Source organism: Drosophila persimilis, unplaced genomic scaffold (assembly GCF_003286085.1).
Source record: "Drosophila persimilis strain 14011-0111.01,24,50 unplaced genomic scaffold, DperRS2 tig00001027-arrow-arrow-pilon, whole genome shotgun sequence".
NCBI lineage: Eukaryota > Metazoa > Arthropoda > Insecta > Diptera > Drosophilidae > Drosophila > Drosophila persimilis.
The window spans coordinates 24122-48918 of NW_020825400.1; the positions used below are offsets into that span (position 1 = coordinate 24122).

The 24797-nt window shown below is 46.0% G+C and overlaps 1 pseudogene; it reads left to right on the forward strand.

The window, feature by feature from the left end:
• The first annotated feature begins 307 nt into the window (after positions 1-307).
• On the forward strand, positions 308-1403 carry LOC113566820 (annotated as a pseudogene).
• The last annotated feature ends 23394 nt before the right edge of the window (positions 1404-24797 follow it).

Genomic DNA, 24797 nt, shown 5'->3' on the forward strand with positions numbered 1-24797 from the left:
TTTCTCATGGAGTACATTCATCGCCTCAATTTGGCATTCTCTATTGCTAGAAATTGAACACGAAATACGTATCTAGAATATTGTGATATTTGGTACTTTGTGTGGGCTTAACGAAAAATAATGCTTGCAGCGCCTGCGACCACGTCCCCAGGCTATCCAGCGTCGCTGGACTTATACGCAAGAAAAGACGAGGTCTGCGACCTCGAAGGATGGCGCATTGGTCTGCAGAAGGCAGCCGCCCAGAACCTGACGAGACAGCTGCAGGAGATGACCTCCAACCTCCTCACACCCACAGCTTTTGCGCAGAATGTCGTCGAGGTGCTGTGCAATCCGTGTCAATGTGGAGGTCAAGGTCGAGGGCTGGGCCGAGAGCCAGTCAATGCACGCCTTCCTGGCTGTGGGCAAGGCCTCGTGCGAGCCACCCATCTTCCTGGAGCTGAGTTACTACGGCACCTGTGCCGAGGAGCGCCCCATTGTGCTGGTGGGCCAAGGCGTGACTTACGATGCTGGAGGATTGTGCCTGACAGAGAAACATGAGCTCTTCCATATGCGTGGCGACATGACCGGGGCCGCCGTTGTGGTGGCCTGTTGTCGAGCTGTGGCTGGCCTGCGTTTACCGGTAAGTACTCAGGACAGAAATGATATCTCCTTAAATAATAATGCTGTTCTTAGGTCAACATTCGCGGCCTGATACCTCTTTGTGAAAACGTAGTGGGCTGCAATTCGGTCCGTACTGGGGACATGGTCAAGTCCATGAACGGCAAGACCATCGAGATCCAGTGCACCGATCACGAGGATGTACTGGTCCTGGCAGACGCCCTGCTGTATGCGCAAAACTTCTGTCCCAAGTGCATCATTGACGTCGGCACCTGCTCGGGCTACATGCGCCAGGCCCTGGATGAGTCGGCTGCGGGGGTCTTTACCAACTCGGAGATCCTGTGGCAGCAGATCAAGCACGCCAGCATGCATACCGGAGATCGTGTGTGGCGCTTCCCATTGTGGAAATATTACAGCAAGGCCGTGCGTGCCGGGGGACGCAGCGATGTGCAGAACTATGGCATTGACCGAGGTGGACGTCCCTGCAAGGCCGCTGCCTTTCTCCGTGAGTTTGTGCCCTGTGGCCAGTGGATGCATATTGTGAGTATTGTGGGGCGCTTTGTTTGGGCGCAGAGCTTATGGACTTTCTCCCTCAAAGGATGCCACAAATGTTATGGTGACAAAGGGCTTCGAATACGAGTATCTGCGCAAGGGAATGGCCGCCCGACCCGAACACTGGTGGAGTTTATTGATCTGACGATTTGCAAGGATACGGCCCCACGTTTGGCCAAGTAATCAATATCTAACGGGAATCCAATGTTATATATATTTTTTACTGTGTTTTTTGACGATGCCACACACGAACACAAAATTATACTTGAGCTATTTATTTATTTATTTATTAAATTAACAATTATCTGTTAATAATGGTACTTAGTTACTAAAGGCGGAAAAAGATAAGTTTAAAGTTAGCTAAATTTAAATGATTATAAATATTGTATGCAATTAGTTTAAGAGACAGTTCAGGGGATAGGGTTTGACAGAGGGAGTTATAATTATAGCATAAAACCCTAAAAGGTTCATGATCAGCATAATTAGACCTACATATGGGTAGACGGATAGGCCTAAAAGTACGGGTAGGTCTAGATGGAACGGCCAAGTCAATCTGACCCACGAGATTTTGGGAGTCAACAGTCCCAAGAAGGAGCTTGTGCACTAACATTACGCCATTGCATATTCTGCGATGGTGCAACGACGGCAGGTCAATAAGATTTAGCCTAGACCGGTAGGGTGGCAAGATTCTACCTGAGTCCCAGTTAAAGTTCCGGGCAAAAATTAAAAATTGCTTTTGCACGGATTCAATAACAGCCTGCTGTACTTTATACTGCGGGCTCCACACACAAGAACAATACTCCAATATAGGACGTACTAATGAGATGTACAGTTGTTTCGTAACGTACGGGTCGTCAAACTCCTTGGACCAACGCTCGATGAACGCTAAAACACCCTTAGCTTTATTTACAGTTGCAGCTATATGGGTGTTAAAACACATCTTATGATCAAAAAGGATTCCGAGGTCATTTGAACTCGAAATTCGCTCAAGGACATGATTTCCTAGAACATATGGGAGCGCGAACAATGAGGAGCGCGACGGTAAAATGTCATAAGTTTGCATTTGGAAAGGTTCAGAAAAAGAAGATTAGTTGAACACCACAATAGTAGTTCACTTAGATCAAGTTGAAGGCGTGTGTGCAAATACCAATCAGAGTAAGAAAGACAGATTTTGACATCATCAGCATACATTAGTGTAGTAGAGTATGTTATAACTTGAGGAAGGTCATTCACAAATAAAACGAGGGGGAACGTTGTGAGTTGCTGCGGACACCGCAACTCTACAGTTATACCCGATACTTAGTCAGTATGGCTTTCCTCCGGCAGACGCCGCTAATATTAAACGACACGACAAAAAGTGCGTGCGAGAGAGACAGAAAATCAGGCTGAGCGTGTAGGGGGCATGAATCGACTTTGTAAGTGTTGGGAGGTGCCTGCCGATCAGCTGCCTGGGCAGCTGACCGCAAGATTGACAATGATCGAAATCAGCCGAGGTCAGGGTTGCTCCAATTTGACAACCTAGAGGGCGTAACCTCCCCATGCAAAAGTGCATGCAAATGTCAAGTGGCCAGAGCAGGTTTCCGGCTTCGATCTTTTCCTGTGCGATAATCAAGCCGACGAGTCGTGTTTTTCCCAATCAGTGAAAAGTTTGCCATCCGCGCCTAATTCCACTAAATAAAGTCGAAAGTGTGTACAGTGCCGGAAGGTTTATAAGTGTAGCCGTTTTCTGCGGGAGCAACCTCTTCTGTGGGCGTTCTAACCCAGAGAACCGCCAGAGGCTGGATTAATCTGTGTACATCCACGGATACCGCTGCCACTGCGGTAAGATAAATGTCGATCCCCGTTCTCCGGGCGAATATCTAATAGAGGTAACTCGTATTTTCCGCAGCAAAAGATTTCCTGCGGAAATTGTGGACCAGCTCCTCGGGAAGACGCCGCCTTACGCGCCCCAGCCTAGCGCGACCCGTGCTAAGGCGCCGTAAGGCACCCCACGTTTGCGGCACCAAAAAGTGACCAGCAAAGTGGAGTACTTCGACCCGCCTGGAAATCGCAGGCGTCAGCATACTGGTTCATCGTTTTCCCGGATCCGCCGAGAGGCTCCGTAGATTCCACGTGCCGCATCAACAAGCGATCCGTAACCGAGACCGCGTCCACTGCTCGTGGGCGGATAGTCTCGTTCCGTCGGCCGCTCCCCGTCCCCAACCGGCGCCCATGTCGCCCGGCGAGGAGTTTGTGCTGGCAAAACCAGGCGCATTCGAGCCCTGCAACGGTTAATGTTCTAGAGACTTTCAAAGAAAATACAATCTACCGTTCCCGCTTCAACAGACCCCTGTATTAATAGAGTTTCGTCGATGTAGAATCCAGATCTCGGTCCGTGTTTCAAAAATGGCGCAGTAAAGCCGGTGTTAAAGAAAGTTACGGACCGAGAGCAGCCCAGCAGAATTAAAATTAATAAATACGCTCTTCGGACACCTGATTTCAGTTCCGCCTATCCTCTCCTGGGCAGGCAGTCCGATGCGATTCGCCAAACCCAGTTAGAAAAGTAATTGAGCTGCAGGCCATCCGGTCGAATCCGCCAGAGACTCGAACCAATGAACAAGACTATAGAATCGCTCCTTTGAGCAAACAAATGAAGTTAGGCCATTCCGTCGAATCCGACAGAGACTCGAACCCATGAATAAGACTCTAGAATCGTTCCTTTGAACAAACAAATGAAGTTCCTAAGATTTAGCTTTAAATACTAGTTGTACCCGTTCGAATTAAGAATTTATATGAAATATTGGAAAGAATTTAGAGGAAATTGTAAGTAATCTAAAAAGCACCCGAAACAAAACAGAAATTTATTGGATTTAGAACTAACCCCGCCTGAGGGAAATCAAAGGTCTCGAAAGCACTAATGTAAACGAAAGAAAAAGGATAACGTTCTATTTCAGCAGTCGCCGGAAGATCGATCTTTCGCCGATGGAGAAACCTAACTGCGTGAGTAAAATCCTGCGACTTTCGTTTGGTTCTAGTGGGCGCGCCCAATCCTAAGCTCTCGAAAAGAAAATAAGAAACGAATTTACGATAAAATCGCTAATGAATAGCAACAATCTTACACTTTCCTCACTATATCCTATATTGCCAGTTGTATACAAGCAACCGAATTAAAAGAAAATTTAAATGAATTTGTGCCAGGAATAACCTGCTAACCTTAAGATACACCTTAATTATTAACTTCACCTCATATCACTTTATATACGCCTCTGAATCTCTCATATGCATATACTCGCTGTAGATCTCTAGTATTAGAAAAATATGCCATCGCTGAATATATTAGTTTTAACCGTTTTTTCGAACAAATATATAATGGAATTTAGATAAAGATACAAAAGGATGAACTCTGTGCCGGCGTGCGTGTAACCGCGATCTAGCTAAAGGGGCCATCTGAACCTTCCGGTTTTGAGGAAGATGGTCATAGGTTGGGTGGGCAAAAATAAGCTACCACACTGACATCCGTGGGATAGCAACCGATATCTCCTCCTCTTTCCCTCACTCTTCACTCTCTTTCTACTTTCTCTCTCTCTCTCTCTCCCTCATCTTCTCCTCCCTTCTCTTCTGCACTCTCCCCTATTCTTTACAGAGTGTTTCTTTTATCTTTTTGTCGTTCTACCGGTAGTTCTAGCACCGTATAGTCGCAGCACGCTCAATTCTTAGGAAAATAAATCGTTAAAATTATCGCGTGATAGTGTTGCTAAATGGAGACGATCTGTACGCGCAAGAACCACCACCCCAAAGCCGACGAGCTAGAGCCGGAACATTTAAAGCGTGCCCCGCCTTTGCAGATCGCCCCTCCTGTCCGTCTAGCGTAGACGAGCGTTACACGTTACAGTTATAATAATATTATAATTAAAAAGATAATTTTATTAAAAGATTAAAGAAATTTTCATAAGTGGCGCCCAACGTGGGGCCCGACAGGGTAGATTCAAATACTCGGTTGGACCCGTGGATGATTAGATAGAAATTTTCTTTTCCGCTTTTACAAAAATTTCCTTTTCCGTTAAAGTTCTTTCGCTATCCCTTGCGGACTAGTCATCTGAAGTGGAAACCAGATAAAGGAGCAGAGTTATTCCTTTCTGACCCCAGATGACAGTCAGCAAGAAGAGGCTCAGTTAACTAGAAGCGACGTAGGCTAAATCCTTCAGTGGAATTGCAGAGCGAGAATGACGAATGTCGACCGCCTGACCCTGCGGGAAATACCGCGTTAGTGTTCACACCATCTTATTAAGTAAAAGGTTTCTTCGACTCCAGCGCATTGGAACATAGATATTCTGCTTTCGAGCGTTACTCTATCCACGATGGAGGGAAGAGATTTATTCCAGAATTACTGACGGTGGTCTCAGAGTTAGCTGTCGGAAGCTGGAAAACAGATAGATCAGGTTTTATTATCGGTTACTGTCCGCTGCCTGCGGCGAACAATCTGGGTACCCACAGTCGAAATCAGTGTCGATCCGTAGATGCGAGTCGCGTTCGAACTAAACGTAAACCTTTCAAAGGAGATATCGAAAAAGAGTAGAATGTAGATTGTGGTGCGCGAGCGTCGGTCATAGAGTTCATTATTGGTATCAAAACTTAGTATCGAAATTTTAGTTGAATAAAACAAAGTTAGGACGAATTATAGTCACGACTTGCAGAGTAGTATTGCTAAACCAATCCCATACGACATAAATTATAGGAATCGACCGAGATAAGTAGCATTTTCTTGCCATGGGTTTGGACAGATCTCCCGGAAAGGAAGCCCAAGGGGCAGGTGAAGGTGTAAGACCTGTGTGCGCGCTGTGCCAGAAAGCCATACAGACCACGGATGAGGTATTCCGATCGGTTTGCGAGCACGAGTTCCATCTTCCCTGTATGACCACATATTTAAAGACTAGCAATGTTTGCCCGGTATGTAAAAGCAGGTGTAGAACTGCAAGCGGGGCTGTGCCGAAGGTAGTAGCGCAAAATACTCGCGCTCAGTCCAAAGAACGTGCAAAAGGGGGAGAAGAAGCGAGTTCTTCTAAAAATATAGATCTGTTGGCAATGGAACAGAGATTGCTCGCTTCGCTAAGTAAACGAATGGCAGAGCTGATTCAAAGCTCGGTAGTTGATTCAATGCAACAGGTAACCCGAACCTCAAGTCAGTCCACTGTCACCGCAGCGTTAGACCGTTCTCCAACGCCGTTGTCCGAGCAGTTGCAAGCCACTAACTATGGAGAGGGAACTGGTCCTGGCCATAGACAAGCACCCCAAAGCATAGGTCATCCGTCACCATTGCGAAGCGGTTTCTCTGATTTATCCCAGAGACCGGACAAAGTGGTCCATATACTCAATGGATGGAAAATTAAGTTCTCGGGAGTCGGGGTATCAATAGATAACTTCATATATAGAGTAGAGGCATTGACCCATCAAACTTTGGAAGGAAATTTTTCCGTGCTTTGCCGGAATGTGAGTGTTTTGTTTGAAGGAAAAGCTAACGAGTTCTACTGGCGACATCACAAGGCAGTAGTTGAAGTTCAATGGGATACTTTATGTGCTGCCTTACGACTGCAATTTCGCCAAGAAAAAGATGACGTTGACATCGAAGAACTGATCCGAAACCGGAAGCAGAAGGCAAGCGAGACTTTCGATGGGTTTTACGATAGCATCTCTAGCTTGACCGATCAGTTGGAAGTACCCTGGACCATTCGGAAGTTGGTTCGGGTATTGAAGAATAACCTGCGTCCGGAGATTCGCCATGAACTGTTGAACGTAGAAATCAGAACGGTACAGGAGCTCAGGGAAATTTGTCGAAGACGCGAAATCTTCTTAGAGGACGTTAAAACTTCGCATGGGTATGCGAAAACAATGCCTTTTCGTCGAGACATATCGGAGCTAAAACAGAACATGGAGGATCAAGAATATTCAGAGAGTGAAAGGGAGATGGAAGTAGACGCAATTGCATTGATCTGTTGGAATTGTCGGAAGACGGGACACAGATATCAAGATTGTGTGTCTGAACGGGGAATTTTCTGCTATGGCTGTGGGGCTTCTAATACATACAAGCCCAGTTGCGAGAAATGTTCAAAAAACTCCAAGCTCAGCACGCCGAAGTTGCCGTTAAAACAGAAGACTTCGTGTGTGCTGCGCCATCAAGGCACCAATACCGATTAGATGCATTTCCACTACCAGTAGAGACCACGACTTACCCAGACCTACAAAAAAGCAACGACAGCTCACTGTTGAATTGCACAGACCCAACCAGATTGGACGATTCAAATACCGGAAATGAGTTTTATATAGGGAAAGGGGCTACAAGATCGCGTAAAGGGAAGCGAATGACTCGGTTTTGGCAAAATGTAAAGAAATGCCGGTCAGGAATTAAGTATCTGAGCGCTCTCTCCGACATAAAGAGAGATCCTCGTCCGTTCTTACCAATCCGTTTGTTCAATCGAACCGTCTATGGCTTGTTAGACTCCGGAGCCTCTATCAGTTGTGTTGGAGGCGAGTTGGCTAAGGAATTAGTTCTTGCCGATGCACCATACAAACGTATCAATGATAAAGCCAAAACGGCGGATGGTAAGGCTCAAGAGATAGTGGGAATTATGAGAGTGGACGTGGAATATGGAGACGAGAAGAAGACTCTTGATTTATACTTAATTCCTTCGCTCAAACATGATCTATACCTAGGAATTGACTTTTGGGAGCTGTATGACCTGTTGCCCAGCCAGTTGCGAGTGTCCGAAATAGAGATGTTGACCCAAGAGACAAGCGGGGTTGAACAGCACGTACTGACGCCGAAACAAAAGGATCAGTTATCCAATGTTCTGAAGTGTTATCCCTCATTTGCTCAAGAAGGTTTAGGAAAAACCGACTTGATAACACATGTTATCGACGTGGGGAACGCTAGGCCAGTGAAACAAAGACATTTCCCTGTTTCGCCAGCGGTAGAAAAGGCAATGTACTCGGAAATAGACCGGATGATCCAATTGGGAGTAATAGAGGAGTCAGACAGCGCTTGGTCCTCGCCAATAGTGTTGGTCTCCAAGCCGGGAAAAATCCGCATCTGTTTGGATTGTCGGAAAGTAAACAGTTTCACGGAAAAGGATGCTTATCCCTTGCCTCAGATTAACGGGATCCTGAGCCGTTTGCCGAAAGCAGAATTCATCTCCAGTCTTGATTTGAAGGATGCGTACTGGCAAGTACCGTTGGATGTAAAGTCCCGGGATAAGACGGCCTTTACAGTCCCTGGGCGTCCCCTTTACCAATTCAAGACGATGCCTTTCGGGCTGTGCAACGCCACCAGTACCATGTCACGATTAATGGACAAAATAGTTCCTTGTAACCTTCGAAACGAAGTGTTCATCTACTTAGATGATCTGTTGATAGTTTCTTCAAATTTCGAACGACATCTAGAAGTACTATTAGAGATGGCTAGGCAACTCAGGCGTGGGAAATTAACGATCAACATCAGTAAAAGCCATTTCTGCATGCGCCGTGTAAAGTATTTGGGGCACATAATAGGAGACGGAGGAGTCCGAACCGATCCCGACAAGATAAAGGCTATTGCCGAGTTCCCAGTTCCGAAAAACCTGAGGGGACTGAGAAGCTTCATAGGAATGTGTGGGTGGTATCGCAAGTTCGTACCAAATTTTGCGTCACTCGCCTCGCCCTTGACCGACGTCATGACAACCAAAAGGAAGTTTGTGTTTCCAAAGGAAGCCATAGAAGCCTTCAATGAATTGAAGCGGTGCCTTTGCGAAGCCCCGGTATTAAGGAGCCCTGATTTCACGAAACCGTTTTACATCCACTGTGATGCTAGCAAAACAGGAGTAGGGGGAGTTCTGGTGCAGCTGTCTGAAGAAGGGGACGAATGTCCGATCGCTTATGTCTCAAAAAAGCTAAACAAAGCTCAACGAAATTATACAGTAACGGAGCAAGAATGTTTAGCCGCCATAGTATCACTGAAGAATTTCAGAGCGTACGTAGAAGGGCACGAATTCACCGTGATAACGGATCACGCGTCCTTAAAATGGCTCATGTCAAATACCGACCTCAGTTCTCGGCTAGCTCGATGGGCCCTGGGATTGCAAAGATACCGATTCAAAATTGAGCATCGTAAAGGTACTCAGAACGTGGTTCCCGATGCCTTGTCGCGGGTTAATGAAGAGATGGTGGCTGCTTTGGAATCACCCGAAGGATCGCTGGTTGATCTGGAATCGGCAGAATTCAAGTCACCCGAGTACACCGAGTTAGTTAGTCGAGTAGAAACCAATAGGGATAAGCTGCCTGATTTGAAAACTGACGGCGTCTTCGTATTCCGTCGTGCAGAGCACCTGTCTGGAGAGCAAATCCACGACGAGTATGCTTGGAAGCTCTGGGTGCCAAAGAGTTTGGTTCCGGATATCTTAGTTCGAGCTCATGATAGATCGCTAGCTGCTCATGGAGGAATCCACAAAACGATCGAACGCATAAGGCGTCACTACTTTTGGCCAGGTTTGGTTTCGGATGTCAAGGCGTATATCAACTCCTGTGACGTGTGCAAAATGACTAAGGCTCCGAATCGCATTCTCCGACCTCCGTTGGGGAAAGCACCAGAAACCCACCGGTTTTTCCAAAGGCTATTCGTTGATTTTTTGGGGCCCTATCCCCGGTCCAGAAGCGGGAATATTGGCATTTTTATTGTGCTCGATCATTTCTCAAAATACGTATTTCTGAAACCGGTGAAGAAAATTAGCGCAGATGTGGTGGTCAAGTACCTCGATGAAGAGTTGTTCATGACATTTGGTGTACCCGAAACTATCGTGTCCGATAATGGATCGCAGTTTCGATCTGAAACGTTCCGAAAACTCTTGACTCAGTTCAAAGTAACGCACACCCTGACGGCAGTCCATTCACCTCAGGCGAACGCCTCCGAACGGGTAAACCGTTCCGTGATTGCTGGTATCCGGGCTTACATACGACCCGACCAGAAAGACTGGGACGAGTGCTTAAACAGAATAGCGTGTGCGTTAAGATCGGCGAGACATGCCAGCGTAGGAACGACTCCGTATTATTTAGCTTTCGGTCAACACATGATTACGAGTGGTTCGACATATTCGTTATTAAGAAAATTGAACATGCTAGAGGATCGATCGATGTTGTTCGATAAGCAAGATTCCTTTGAAATAGTACGCCAGAGCGCTGGAAAGCAAATTCAACGAAGTCACAAGCTGAACGAGCAGCGTTACAATTTACGGTCCAGCGAAGTAACGTTCGCAGTAGGTCAAGAAGTGTTTAGAAGAAATTTTAAACAAAGTTGTTTTCAGTCCGGCTACAACGCCAAGTTTGGGCCTGCCTTTGTGAAAGCCCGTGTCCTTAGGAAGATAGGTAATTCCTACTACGAATTGGAAGATCTGCAAGGACGCCTGCTGGGTAACTACCACGCAAAGGACATACGACAATGAGAAGTCGCTTCATGCGGTATCAGTCTAGGAGATGTAACCACCCCTAGTCTGATCTGGTGGGGGGGCTTTGTAGGGGGCATGAATCGACTTTGTAAGTGTTGGGAGGTGCCTGCCGATCAGCTGCCTGGGCAGCTGACCGCAAGATTGACAATGATCGAAATCAGCCGAGGTCAGGGTTGCTCCAATTTGACAACCTAGAGGGCGTAACCTCCCCATGCAAAAGTGCATGCAAATGTCAAGTGGCCAGAGCAGGTTTCCGGCTTCGATCTTTTCCTGTGCGATAATCAAGCCGACGAGTCGTGTTTTTCCCAATCAGTGAAAAGTTTGCCATCCGCGCCTAATTCCACTAAATAAAGTCGAAAGTGTGTACAGTGCCGGAAGGTTTATAAGTGTAGCCGTTTTCTGCGGGAGCAACCTCTTCTGTGGGCGTTCTAACCCAGAGAACCGCCAGAGGCTGGATTAATCTGTGTACATCCACGGATACCGCTGCCACTGCGGTAAGATAAATGTCGATCCCCGTTCTCCGGGCGAATATCTAATAGAGGTAACTCGTATTTTCCGCAGCAAAAGATTTCCTGCGGAAATTGTGGACCAGCTCCTCGGGAAGACGCCGCCTTACGCGCCCCAGCCTAGCGCGACCCGTGCTAAGGCGCCGTAAGGCACCCCACGTTTGCGGCACCAAAAAGTGACCAGCAAAGTGGAGTACTTCGACCCGCCTGGAAATCGCAGGCGTCAGCATACTGGTTCATCGTTTTCCCGGATCCGCCGAGAGGCTCCGTAGATTCCACGTGCCGCATCAACAAGCGATCCGTAACCGAGACCGCGTCCACTGCTCGTGGGCGGATAGTCTCGTTCCGTCGGCCGCTCCCCGTCCCCAACCGGCGCCCATGTCGCCCGGCGAGGAGTTTGTGCTGGCAAAACCAGGCGCATTCGAGCCCTGCAACGGTTAATGTTCTAGAGACTTTCAAAGAAAATACAATCTACCGTTCCCGCTTCAACAGACCCCTGTATTAATAGAGTTTCGTCGATGTAGAATCCAGATCTCGGTCCGTGTTTCAAAAATGGCGCAGTAAAGCCGGTGTTAAAGAAAGTTACGGCCCGAGAGCAGCCCAGCAGAATTAAAATTAATAAATACGCTCTTCGGACACCTGATTTCAGTTCCGCCTATCCTCTCCTGGGCAGGCAGTCCGATGCGATTCGCCAAACCCAGTTAGAAAAGTAATTGAGCTGCAGGCCATCCGGTCGAATCCGACAGAGACTCGAACCCATGAATAAGACTCTAGAATCGTTCCTTTGAACAAACAAATGAAGTTCCTAAGATTTAGCTTTAAATACTAGTTGTACCCGTTCGAATTAAGAATTTATATGAAATATTGGAAAGAATTTAGAGGAAATTGTAAGTAATCTAAAAAGCACCCGAAACAAAACAGAAATTTATTGGATTTAGAACTAACCCCGCCTGAGGGAAATCAAAGGTCTCGAAAGCACTAATGTAAACGAAAGAAAAAGGATAACGTTCTATTTCAGCAGTCGCCGGAAGATCGATCTTTCGCCGATGGAGAAACCTAACTGCGTGAGTAAAATCCTGCGACTTTCGTTTGGTTCTAGTGGGCGCGCCCAATCCTAAGCTCTCGAAAAGAAAATAAGAAACGAATTTACGATAAAATCGCTAATGAATAGCAACAATCTTACACTTTCCTCACTATATCCTATATTGCCAGTTGTATACAAGCAACCGAATTAAAAGAAAATTTAAATGAATTTGTGCCAGGAATAACCTGCTAACCTTAAGATACACCTTAATTATTAACTTCACCTCATATCACTTTATATACGCCTCTGAATCTCTCATATGCATATACTCGCTGTAGATCTCTAGTATTAGAAAAATATGCCATCGCTGAATATATTAGTTTTAACCGTTTTTTCGAACAAATATATAATGGAATTTAGATAAAGATACAAAAGGATGAACTCTGTGCCGGCGTGCGTGTAACCGCGATCTAGCTAAAGGGGCCATCTGAACCTTCCGGTTTTGAGGAAGATGGTCATAGGTTGGGTGGGCAAAAATAAGCTACCACACTGACATCCGTGGGATAGCAACCGATATCTCCTCCTCTTTCCCTCACTCTTCACTCTCTTTCTACTTTCTCTCTCTCTCTCTCTCCCTCATCTTCTCCTCCCTTCTCTTCTGCACTCTCCCCTATTCTTTACAGAGTGTTTCTTTTATCTTTTTGTCGTTCTACCGGTAGTTCTAGCACCGTATAGTCGCAGCACGCTCAATTCTTAGGAAAATAAATCGTTAAAATTATCGCGTGATAGTGTTGCTAAATGGAGACGATCTGTACGCGCAAGAACCACCACCCCAAAGCCGACGAGCTAGAGCCGGAACATTTAAAGCGTGCCCCGCCTTTGCAGATCGCCCCTCCTGTCCGTCTAGCGTAGACGAGCGTTACACGTTACAGTTATAATAATATTATAATTAAAAAGATAATTTTATTAAAAGATTAAAGAAATTTTCATAAGTGGCGCCCAACGTGGGGCCCGACAGGGTAGATTCAAATACTCGGTTGGACCCGTGGATGATTAGATAGAAATTTTCTTTTCCGCTTTTACAAAAATTTCCTTTTCCGTTAAAGTTCTTTCGCTATCCCTTGCGGACTAGTCATCTGAAGTGGAAACCAGATAAAGGAGCAGAGTTATTCCTTTCTGACCCCAGATGACAGTCAGCAAGAAGAGGCTCAGTTAACTAGAAGCGACGTAGGCTAAATCCTTCAGTGGAATTGCAGAGCGAGAATGACGAATGTCGACCGCCTGACCCTGCGGGAAATACCGCGTTAGTGTTCACACCATCTTATTAAGTAAAAGGTTTCTTCGACTCCAGCGCATTGGAACATAGATATTCTGCTTTCGAGCGTTACTCTATCCACGATGGAGGGAAGAGATTTATTCCAGAATTACTGACGGTGGTCTCAGAGTTAGCTGTCGGAAGCTGGAAAACAGATAGATCAGGTTTTATTATCGGTTACTGTCCGCTGCCTGCGGCGAACAATCTGGGTACCCACAGTCGAAATCAGTGTCGATCCGTAGATGCGAGTCGCGTTCGAACTAAACGTAAACCTTTCAAAGGAGATATCGAAAAAGAGTAGAATGTAGATTGTGGTGCGCGAGCGTCGGTCATAGAGTTCATTATTGGTATCAAAACTTAGTATCGAAATTTTAGTTGAATAAAACAAAGTTAGGACGAATTATAGTCACGACTTGCAGAGTAGTATTGCTAAACCAATCCCATACGACATAAATTATAGGAAACGACCGAGATAAGTAGCATTTTCTTGCCATGGGTTTGGACAGATCTCCCGGAAAGGAAGCCCAAGGGGCAGGTGAAGGTGTAAGACCTGTGTGCGCGCTGTGCCAGAAAGCCATACAGACCACGGATGAGGTATTCCGATCGGTTTGCGAGCACGAGTTCCATCTTCCCTGTATGACCACATATTTAAAGACTAGCAATGTTTGCCCGGTATGTAAAAGCAGGTGTAGAACTGCAAGCGGGGCTGTGCCGAAGGTAGTAGCGCAAAATACTCGCGCTCAGTCCAAAGAACGTGCAAAAGGGGGAGAAGAAGCGAGTTCTTCTAAAAATATAGATCTGTTGGCAATGGAACAGAGATTGCTCGCTTCGCTAAGTAAACGAATGGCAGAGCTGATTCAAAGCTCGGTAGTTGATTCAATGCAACAGGTAACCCGAACCTCAAGTCAGTCCACTGTCACCGCAGCGTTAGACCGTTCTCCAACGCCGTTGTCCGAGCAGTTGCAAGCCACTAACTATGGAGAGGGAACTGGTCCTGGCCATAGACAAGCACCCCAAAGCATAGGTCATCCGTCACCATTGCGAAGCGGTTTCTCTGATTTATCCCAGAGACCGGACAAAGTGGTCCATATACTCAATGGATGGAAAATTAAGTTCTCGGGAGTCGGGGTATCAATAGATAACTTCATATATAGAGTAGAGGCATTGACCCATCAAACTTTGGAAGGAAATTTTTCCGTGCTTTGCCGGAATGTGAGTGTTTTGTTTGAAGGAAAAGCTAACGAGTTCTACTGGCGACATCACAAGGCAGTAGTTGAAGTTCAATGGGATACTTTATGTGCTGCCTTACGACTGCAATTTCGCCAAGAAAAAGATGACGTTGACATCGAAGAACTGATCCGAAACCGGAAGCAGAAGGCAAGCGAGACTTTCGATGGGTTTTACGATAGCATCTCTAGCTTGACCGATCAGTTGGAAGTACCCTGGACCATTCGGAAGTTGGTTCGGGTATTGAAGAATAACCTGCGTCCGGAGATTCGCCATGAACTGTTGAACGTAGAAATCAGAACGGTACAGGAGCTCAGGGAAATTTGTCGAAGACGCGAAATCTTCTTAGAGGACGTTAAAACTTCGCATGGGTATGCGAAAACAATGCCTTTTCGTCGAGACATATCGGAGCTAAAACAGAACATGGAGGATCAAGAATATTCAGAGAGTGAAAGGGAGATGGAAGTAGACGCAATTGCATTGATCTGTTGGAATTGTCGGAAGACGGGACACAGATATCAAGATTGTGTGTCTGAACGGGGAATTTTCTGCTATGGCTGTGGGGCTTCTAATACATACAAGCCCAGTTGCGAGAAATGTTCAAAAAACTCCAAGCTCAGCACGCCGAAGTTGCCGTTAAAACAGAAGACTTCGTGTGTGCTGCGCCATCAAGGCACCAATACCGATTAGATGCATTTCCACTACCAGTAGAGACCACGACTTACCCAGACCTACAAAAAAGCAACGACAGCTCACTGTTGAATTGCACAGACCCAACCAGATTGGACGATTCAAATACCGGAAATGAGTTTTATATAGGGAAAGGGGCTACAAGATCGCGTAAAGGGAAGCGAATGACTCGGTTTTGGCAAAATGTAAAGAAATGCCGGTCAGGAATTAAGTATCTGAGCGCTCTCTCCGACATAAAGAGAGATCCTCGTCCGTTCTTACCAATCCGTTTGTTCAATCGAACCGTCTATGGCTTGTTAGACTCCGGAGCCTCTATCAGTTGTGTTGGAGGCGAGTTGGCTAAGGAATTAGTTCTTGCCGATGCACCATACAAACGTATCAATGATAAAGCCAAAACGGCGGATGGTAAGGCTCAAGAGATAGTGGGAATTATGAGAGTGGACGTGGAATATGGAGACGAGAAGAAGACTCTTGATTTATACTTAATTCCTTCGCTCAAACATGATCTATACCTAGGAATTGACTTTTGGGAGCTGTATGACCTGTTGCCCAGCCAGTTGCGAGTGTCCGAAATAGAGATGTTGACCCAAGAGACAAGCGGGGTTGAACAGCACGTACTGACGCCGAAACAAAAGGATCAGTTATCCAATGTTCTGAAGTGTTATCCCTCATTTGCTCAAGAAGGTTTAGGAAAAACCGACTTGATAACACATGTTATCGACGTGGGGAACGCTAGGCCAGTGAAACAAAGACATTTCCCTGTTTCGCCAGCGGTAGAAAAGGCAATGTACTCGGAAATAGACCGGATGATCCAATTGGGAGTAATAGAGGAGTCAGACAGCGCTTGGTCCTCGCCAATAGTGTTGGTCTCCAAGCCGGGAAAAATCCGCATCTGTTTGGATTGTCGGAAAGTAAACAGTTTCACGGAAAAGGATGCTTATCCCTTGCCTCAGATTAACGGGATCCTGAGCCGTTTGCCGAAAGCAGAATTCATCTCCAGTCTTGATTTGAAGGATGCGTACTGGCAAGTACCGTTGGATGTAAAGTCCCGGGATAAGACGGCCTTTACAGTCCCTGGGCGTCCCCTTTACCAATTCAAGACGATGCCTTTCGGGCTGTGCAACGCCACCAGTACCATGTCACGATTAATGGACAAAATAGTTCCTTGTAACCTTCGAAACGAAGTGTTCATCTACTTAGATGATCTGTTGATAGTTTCTTCAAATTTCGAACGACATCTAGAAGTACTATTAGAGATGGCTAGGCAACTCAGGCGTGGGAAATTAACGATCAACATCAGTAAAAGCCATTTCTGCATGCGCCGTGTAAAGTATTTGGGGCACATAATAGGAGACGGAGGAGTCCGAACCGATCCCGACAAGATAAAGGCTATTGCCGAGTTCCCAGTTCCGAAAAACCTGAGGGGACTGAGAAGCTTCATAGGAATGTGTGGGTGGTATCGCAAGTTCGTACCAAATTTTGCGTCACTCGCCTCGCCCTTGACCGACGTCATGACAACCAAAAGGAAGTTTGTGTTTCCAAAGGAAGCCATAGAAGCCTTCAATGAATTGAAGCGGTGCCTTTGCGAAGCCCCGGTATTAAGGAGCCCTGATTTCACGAAACCGTTTTACATCCACTGTGATGCTAGCAAAACAGGAGTAGGGGGAGTTCTGGTGCAGCTGTCTGAAGAAGGGGACGAATGTCCGATCGCTTATGTCTCAAAAAAGCTAAACAAAGCTCAACGAAATTATACAGTAACGGAGCAAGAATGTTTAGCCGCCATAGTATCACTGAAGAATTTCAGAGCGTACGTAGAAGGGCACGAATTCACCGTGATAACGGATCACGCGTCCTTAAAATGGCTCATGTCAAATACCGACCTCAGTTCTCGGCTAGCTCGATGGGCCCTGGGATTGCAAAGATACCGATTCAAAATTGAGCATCGTAAAGGTACTCAGAACGTGGTTCCCGATGCCTTGTCGCGGGTTAATGAAGAGATGGTGGCTGCTTTGGAATCACCCGAAGGATCGCTGGTTGATCTGGAATCGGCAGAATTCAAGTCACCCGAGTACACCGAGTTAGTTAGTCGAGTAGAAACCAATAGGGATAAGCTGCCTGATTTGAAAACTGACGGCGTCTTCGTATTCCGTCGTGCAGAGCACCTGTCTGGAGAGCAAATCCACGACGAGTATGCTTGGAAGCTCTGGGTGCCAAAGAGTTTGGTTCCGGATATCTTAGTTCGAGCTCATGATAGATCGCTAGCTGCTCATGGAGGAATCCACAAAACGATCGAACGCATAAGGCGTCACTACTTTTGGCCAGGTTTGGTTTCGGATGTCAAGGCGTATATCAACTCCTGTGACGTGTGCAAAATGACTAAGGCTCCGAATCGCATTCTCCGACCTCCGTTGGGGAAAGCACCAGAAACCCACCGGTTTTTCCAAAGGCTATTCGTTGATTTTTTGTGGCCCTATCCCCGGTCCAGAAGCGGGAATATTGGCATTTTTATTGTGCTCGATCATTTCTCAAAATACGTATTTCTGAAACCGGTGAAGAAAATTAGCGCAGATGTGGTGGTCAAGTACCTCGATGAAGAGTTGTTCATGACATTTGGTGTACCCGAAACTATCGTGTCCGATAATGGATCGCAGTTTCGATCTGAAACGTTCCGAAAACTCTTGACTCAGTTCAAAGTAACGCACACCCTGACGGCAGTCCATTCACCTCAGGCGAACGCCTCCGAACGGGTAAACCGTTCCGTGATTGCTGGTATCCGGGCTTACATACGACCCGACCAGAAAGACTGGGACGAGTGCTTAAACAGAATAGCGTGTGCGTTAAGATCGGCGAGACATGCCAGCGTAGGAACGACTCCGTATTATTTAGCTTTCGGTCAACACATGATTACGAGTGGTTCGACATATTCGTTATTAAGAAAATTGAACATGCTAGAGGATCGATCGATGTTGTTCGATAAGCAAGATTCCTTTGAAATAGTACGCCAGAGCACTGGAAAGCAAATTCAACGAAGTCACAAGCTGAACGAGCAGCGTTACAATTTACGGTCCAGCGAAGTAACGTTCGCAGTAGGTCAAGAAGTGTTTAGAAGAAATTTTAAACAAAGTTGTTTTCAGTCCGGCTACAACGCCAAGTTTGGGCCTGCCTTTGTGAAAGCCCGTGTCCTTAGGAAGATAGGTAATTCCTACTACGAATTGGAAGATCTGCAAGGACGCCTGCTGGGTAACTACCACGCAAAGGACATACGACAATGAGAAGTCGCTTCATGCGGTATCAGTCTAGGAGATGTAACCACCCCTAGTCTGATCTGGTGGGGGGGCTTTGTAGGGGGCATGAATCGACTTTGTAAGTGTTGGGAGGTGCCTGCCGATCAGCTGCCTGGGCAGCTGACCGCAAGATTGACAATGATCGAAATCAGCCGAGGTCAGGGTTGCTCCAATTTGACAACCTAGAGGGCGTAACCTCCCCATGCAAAAGTGCATGCAAATGTCAAGTGGCCAGAGCAGGTTTCCGGCTTCGATCTTTTCCTGTGCGATAATCAAGCCGACGAGTCGTGTTTTTCCCAATCAGTGAAAAGTTTGCCATCCGCGCCTAATTCCACTAAATAAAGTCGAAAGTGTGTACAGTGCCGGAAGGTTTATAAGTGTAGCCGTTTTCTGCGGGAGCAACCTCTTCTGTGGGCGTTCTAACCCAGAGAACCGCCAGAGGCTGGATTAATCTGTGTACATCCACGGATACCGCTGCCACTGCGGTAAGATAAATGTCGATCCCCGTTCTCCGGGCGAATATCTAATAGAGGTAACTCGTATTTTCCGCAGCAAAAGATTTCCTGCGGAAATTGTGGACCAGCTCCTCGGGAAGACGCCGCCTTACGCGCCCCAGCCTAGCGCGACCCGTGCTAAGGCGCCGTAAGGCACCCCACGTTTGCGGCACCAAAAAGTGACCAGCAAAGTGGAGTACTTCGACCCGCCTGGAAATCGCAGGCGTCAGCATACTGGTTCATCGTTTTCCCGGATCCGCCGAGAGGCTCCGTAGATTCCACGTGCCGCATCAACAAGCGATCCGTAACCGAGACCGCGTCCACTGCTCGTGGGCGGATAGTCTCGTTCCGTCGGCCGCTCCCCGTCCCCAACCGGCGCCCATGTCGCCCGGCGAGGAGTTTGTGCTGGCAAAACCAGGCGCATTCGAGCCCTGCAACGGTTAATGTTCTAGAGACTTTCAAAGAAAATACAATCTACCGTTCCCGCTTCAACAGACCCCTGTATTAATAGAGTTTCGTCGATGTAGAATCCAGATCTCGGTCCGTGTTTCAAAAATGGCGCAGTAAAGCCGGTGTTAAAGAAAGTTACGGCCCGAGAGCAGCCCAGCAGAATTAAAATTAATAAATACGCTCTTCGGACACCTGATTTCAGTTCCGCCTATCCTCTCCTGGGCAGGCAGTCCGATGCGATTCGCCAAACCCAGTTAGAAAAGTAATTGAGCTGCAGGCCATCCGGTCGAATCCGCCAGAGACTCGAACCAATGAACAAGACTATAGAATCGCTCCTTTGAGCAAACAAATGAAGTTCCTAAAATTTAGCTTAAATATTAGTTAGGCCATTCCGTCGAATCCGACAGAGACTCGAACCCATGAATAAGACTCTAGAATCGTTCCTTTGAACAAACAAATGAAGTTCCTAAGATTTAGCTTTAAATACTAGTTGTACCCGTTCGAATTAAGAATTTATATGAAATATTGGAAAGAATTTAGAGGAAATTGTAAGTAATCTAAAAAGCACCCGAAACAAAACAGAAATTTATTGGATTTAGAACTAACCCCGCCTGAGGGAAATCAAAGGTCTCGAAAGCACTAATGTAAACGAAAGAAAAAGGATAACGTTCTATTTCAGCAGTCGCCGGAAGATCGATCTTTCGCCGATGGAGAAACCTAACTGCGTGAGTAAAATCCTGCGACTTTCGTTTGGTTCTAGTGGGCGCGCCCAATCCTAAGCTCTCGAAAAGAAAATAAGAAACGAATTTACGATAAAATCGCTAATGAATAGCAACAATCTTACACTTTCCTCACTATATCCTATATTGCCAGTTGTATACAAGCAACCGAATTAAAAGAAAATTTAAATGAATTTGTGCCAGGAATAACCTGCTAACCTTAAGATACACCTTAATTATTAACTTCACCTCATATCACTTTATATACGCCTCTGAATCTCTCATATGCATATACTCGCTGTAGATCTCTAGTACTAGAAAAATATGCCATCGCTGAATATATTAGTTTTAACCGTTTTTTCGAACAAATATATAATGGAATTTAGATAAAGATACAAAAGGATGAACTCTGTGCCGGCGTGCGTGTAACCGCGATCTAGCTAAAGGGGCCATCTGAACCTTCCGGTTTTGAGGAAGATGGTCATAGGTTGGGTGGGCAAAAATAAGCTACCACACTGACATCCGTGGGATAGCAACCGATATCTCCTCCTCTTTCCCTCACTCTTCACTCTCTTTCTACTTTCTCTCTCTCTCTCTCTCCCTCATCTTCTCCTCCCTTCTCTTCTGCACTCTCCCCTATTCTTTACAGAGTGTTTCTTTTATCTTTTTGTCGTTCTACCGGTAGTTCTAGCACCGTATAGTCGCAGCACGCTCAATTCTTAGGAAAATAAATCGTTAAAATTATCGCGTGATAGTGTTGCTAAATGGAGACGATCTGTACGCGCAAGAACCACCACCCCAAAGCCGACGAGCTAGAGCCGGAACATTTAAAGCGTGCCCCGCCTTTGCAGATCGCCCTCCTGTCCGTCTAGCGTAGACGAGCGTTACACGTTACAAGCGTGACTTCGGGCGCTGCGAACAAATTGATTTGTTCCTTTTGGCTATAAAAATTATCTGATCTGATCCAGACTCAGCAATCTGATAGATATGGTCATTCTCTATGATTCTGCGTTTTTAGTTTTCTCAAATCTGCAATATTGTGGATGCAACAGATTTTCGTCCTTTGTGGGGGCGGATGGGGGTGGGGCGAAATTCTGAGATATACGTTTTATAGTGACATCTTAAAGGAGTGTGTGTACCAAATTTGGTTACTCTAGCCTTAATAGTCTCTGAGATTTGTGGTTGCCTCAGATTTTCGTCCTTTGCGGGGGCGGAAGGGGGTGTGGCGAAATTTGGACATGAAACGGTCAAGGTCCGATATCACAGGAGTGTGGATACCAAATTTGGTTGCTCTGGCTTTTATAGGTTCTGAGATCCTTGAACTCATATTTTGCAATTGGCAAAACCGACCATGAAACCTGTGTGTTAGAGTGAGACAGAGCGAGAAAGAGTGAAATTGTTTTCGTGGCTGTAATAATTATACGATCTGGTTCAGATTTTGCACTCTAGAAGATATAGTCATCTTCTACGATTCTGCGTTTTTAGTTTTCTCGTATCGTCGAAATTGTGGATGCCACAGATTTTCGCCCTTTGTGGGGGCGGAAGTGGGCGGGGCAAAGTTTTGAAATATTTTTGGAGCAGTGACATATCACAGAAGTCTGGATCCAAAACATCGTTGCTCTAGCTCTTATAGTCTTTGAGCATTAGGCGCTGAAGGGGACGGACAGACGGACGGATGGACAGACGGACAGACGGACAGACAGACATGGCTCAATCGACTCGGCTATTGATGCTGATCAAGAATATATATACTTTATAGGGTCGGAAACGATTCCTTCTGGACGTTACACACATCCACTTTTACCACAAATCTAATATACCCCAATACTCATTTTGAGTATCGGGTATAAAAAATGAACAGAAGCGGGCCCAGATGACTTCCCTGTGGCACACCTGAAGTAACATTTACAGTATTTGACAACACGTTAGAAAACAAAACACGTTGAGTACGGTTAGAGAGATAGGACAAAATCCAATCTAGAAGATTCGTTGGGAACCCTAATAAAGAGAGCTTGTGAATAAGCAGAGCATGGTTCACAGAATCGAATGCCTTGCTGAAGTCAGTAAAAACTACATCCGTCTGCAAACCAATTTGAAAACCACGGTGGATTAGGTTAGAAAACTCAAGAAGGTTAGTCGATGTTGAACGATGTCTGAAAAAACCGTGTTGCGACGGAGATATCAAGCTGCAACAAAGATGTTGAAGTTGCCGGGTGACCAGGAACTCAAGAAGCTTCGGGATGGCGGAAAGCTTTGCGATACCGCGATAGTTTTCAATGTTTGATCTTGAACCTTTTTTGTAAAGCGGAATGATATAGGACTCATTCCAAATTACTGGGAGACAAGACTGTTCCAAGGAGAGGTTGAAGAGAAAGGTCAAGGGTTTGCAAAGGGACTGGGCACAGTGTTTTAAGATGCAACTTGGTACCTTATCTGGACCCGCAGAAAACGACATGTCCATAGATGACAAACCTTCCAGAACAACGCTTTCCTCGAAAAAGGGCAGTTAGTTTGATGTAGCTGGTACGGATACGGAGTGGATGCGTTGTAAATATGAGACAAGTACGTTGTTTGGAAAAAGTTAGCGAATAAATTTGCAATACCAACAGCAGAAGCTTCTGTTTTGTTCTGGTAATGAAGGGACGGAGGAAAACCGTTTGACTTGCGCTTAGAGTTAACGAACGAATAGAATTTTTTAGGATCACTACGAAAGTTTCTACTGCATTGTGAAAGGTAATGATTATAACACTGACTATTGACGGCAAGGAATAGAGAGCGAGCGGAGGAGTATACAGCTAAGGCCAACGTGGAGCCCGACTTCTGGTACTTTTTATAGAGCCGGGATTTATTATTTTTTAAGTATGACAAATACTTGGAGAACCAGGGAGGCTTGGACGATACAGGTACAGTGATATCTGGAACAAACGTATTTAGGGCGGAGTAAATAGAACTATAAAACGAGTTAACAGTTGCATCTATGTTCGGTAATGAATAAAGAAACGACCAATCAACACGCGAGAGATGTAGATCTAAATCGATAAAGTTTGTTTTGCGAAAACACTTTATGTGACAAGGAGCGATGGAACTGTCAGCACCTCCAGATTGTGTAAACTCCAGTGATATCAACAAAGTTGGATGGTAAGGATCTTCAGGGAGAGATATTGGGCTTGCTCTAGATACCGTAGCAAGAGAACCATCGTTAACAAAAACGAGGTCAAGAAGTCTGTCCCTAATGTTTTTAACGGCATTAATTTGGACAAGGGAAATATCCGTTAGCCCATTGAAAAAGTCGTACCTATGGTCCTGGAAAAGGAATTAAAGGGCTCTCAAAATACTTACCGCCAGCCATTCAGACACACACACACACACACATCCATTACACTTGGGCGGCCGGACATGTGCCGTTCGAGTAGGCGTGTCATCGACCGCCATTGCCCACTGCTGGTGGCCGGACCAGTGCCACTCGCCCTACATTAGGGCCACAATTGCCGACGCACACACACACTCACATCCATTTCACTTTGGCGGCCGGACCTGTGTCGCCACAGTAATATGTGTGCCGTCTACTCCTGGCTCCCAGCTGGTGGCCGGACCAGTGCCACTGGTTCTCCAAGAGGGCAGCCACAGTCTGACGACTTCGTATGACGCCAATTTCGACGACCAGGGGGGACGACGGGGTCGGCCGGTATGCAACGCAATGTCTTTACAAGCATTGTGTTTTGCTATGCCGGCCGATGCTTCTTGTCTTCCCTGTAATTATAGAAAAAGATATAGACATTATTTTAAATTGTTATGTTTATTGTAATATTGTAAACGTAAATCAATTGTACCTGTTTTGTCTCGTCTTTGTTCCAGTGTAGTATCTCTTTTATTACCTGTTTTTCCGTCGTCTCCACTCCAGTCTACAACTTATCTGTATTGTTATTTCTGCAAGTGCTTGTCTCTTTTTTATTTAGTGTCTTTCCTCTTATTTTCCACGCAAAGCACCTGCATTGTTTACCTTTTCTCTTTATCTATTCCTCACCCCTTCTTCCCCCTTCTCACCGCACTACAAAATTATTACAATCTGTGATAAATCTTCGGCGGCAACGGTGCTGACAATTGATTATCGGTTTCGTAATCGATTTTCAAATCAGCATCAGTTGCCGCCACACCCCACCACTACGGCCTAAATTGAGCCAAAAATGCTAGTCTTCGCATAAATCAACTACGCCCCCTATAAACTGCCCGCCCACATGTACATGTTACATTCCTAGTCGTCTGCCTGTCTAGTAGAGGGGACTGAAGACCACATACCGCATTACAGCCAACAAAACATCAAGTTGACAAACTCACAGGGGATTGCAAATCAAATTTTAAGTTAGGGAGAATTACAAAGAAGAGACAGCATACTTTTGAGCGTGGCCCCACTTTACTTTCTTGACTCACACCACACACACACTTGACACCCTCTTGTCAATTCGTACTTTTGGAGCCTTTTGCCCCGATCGATG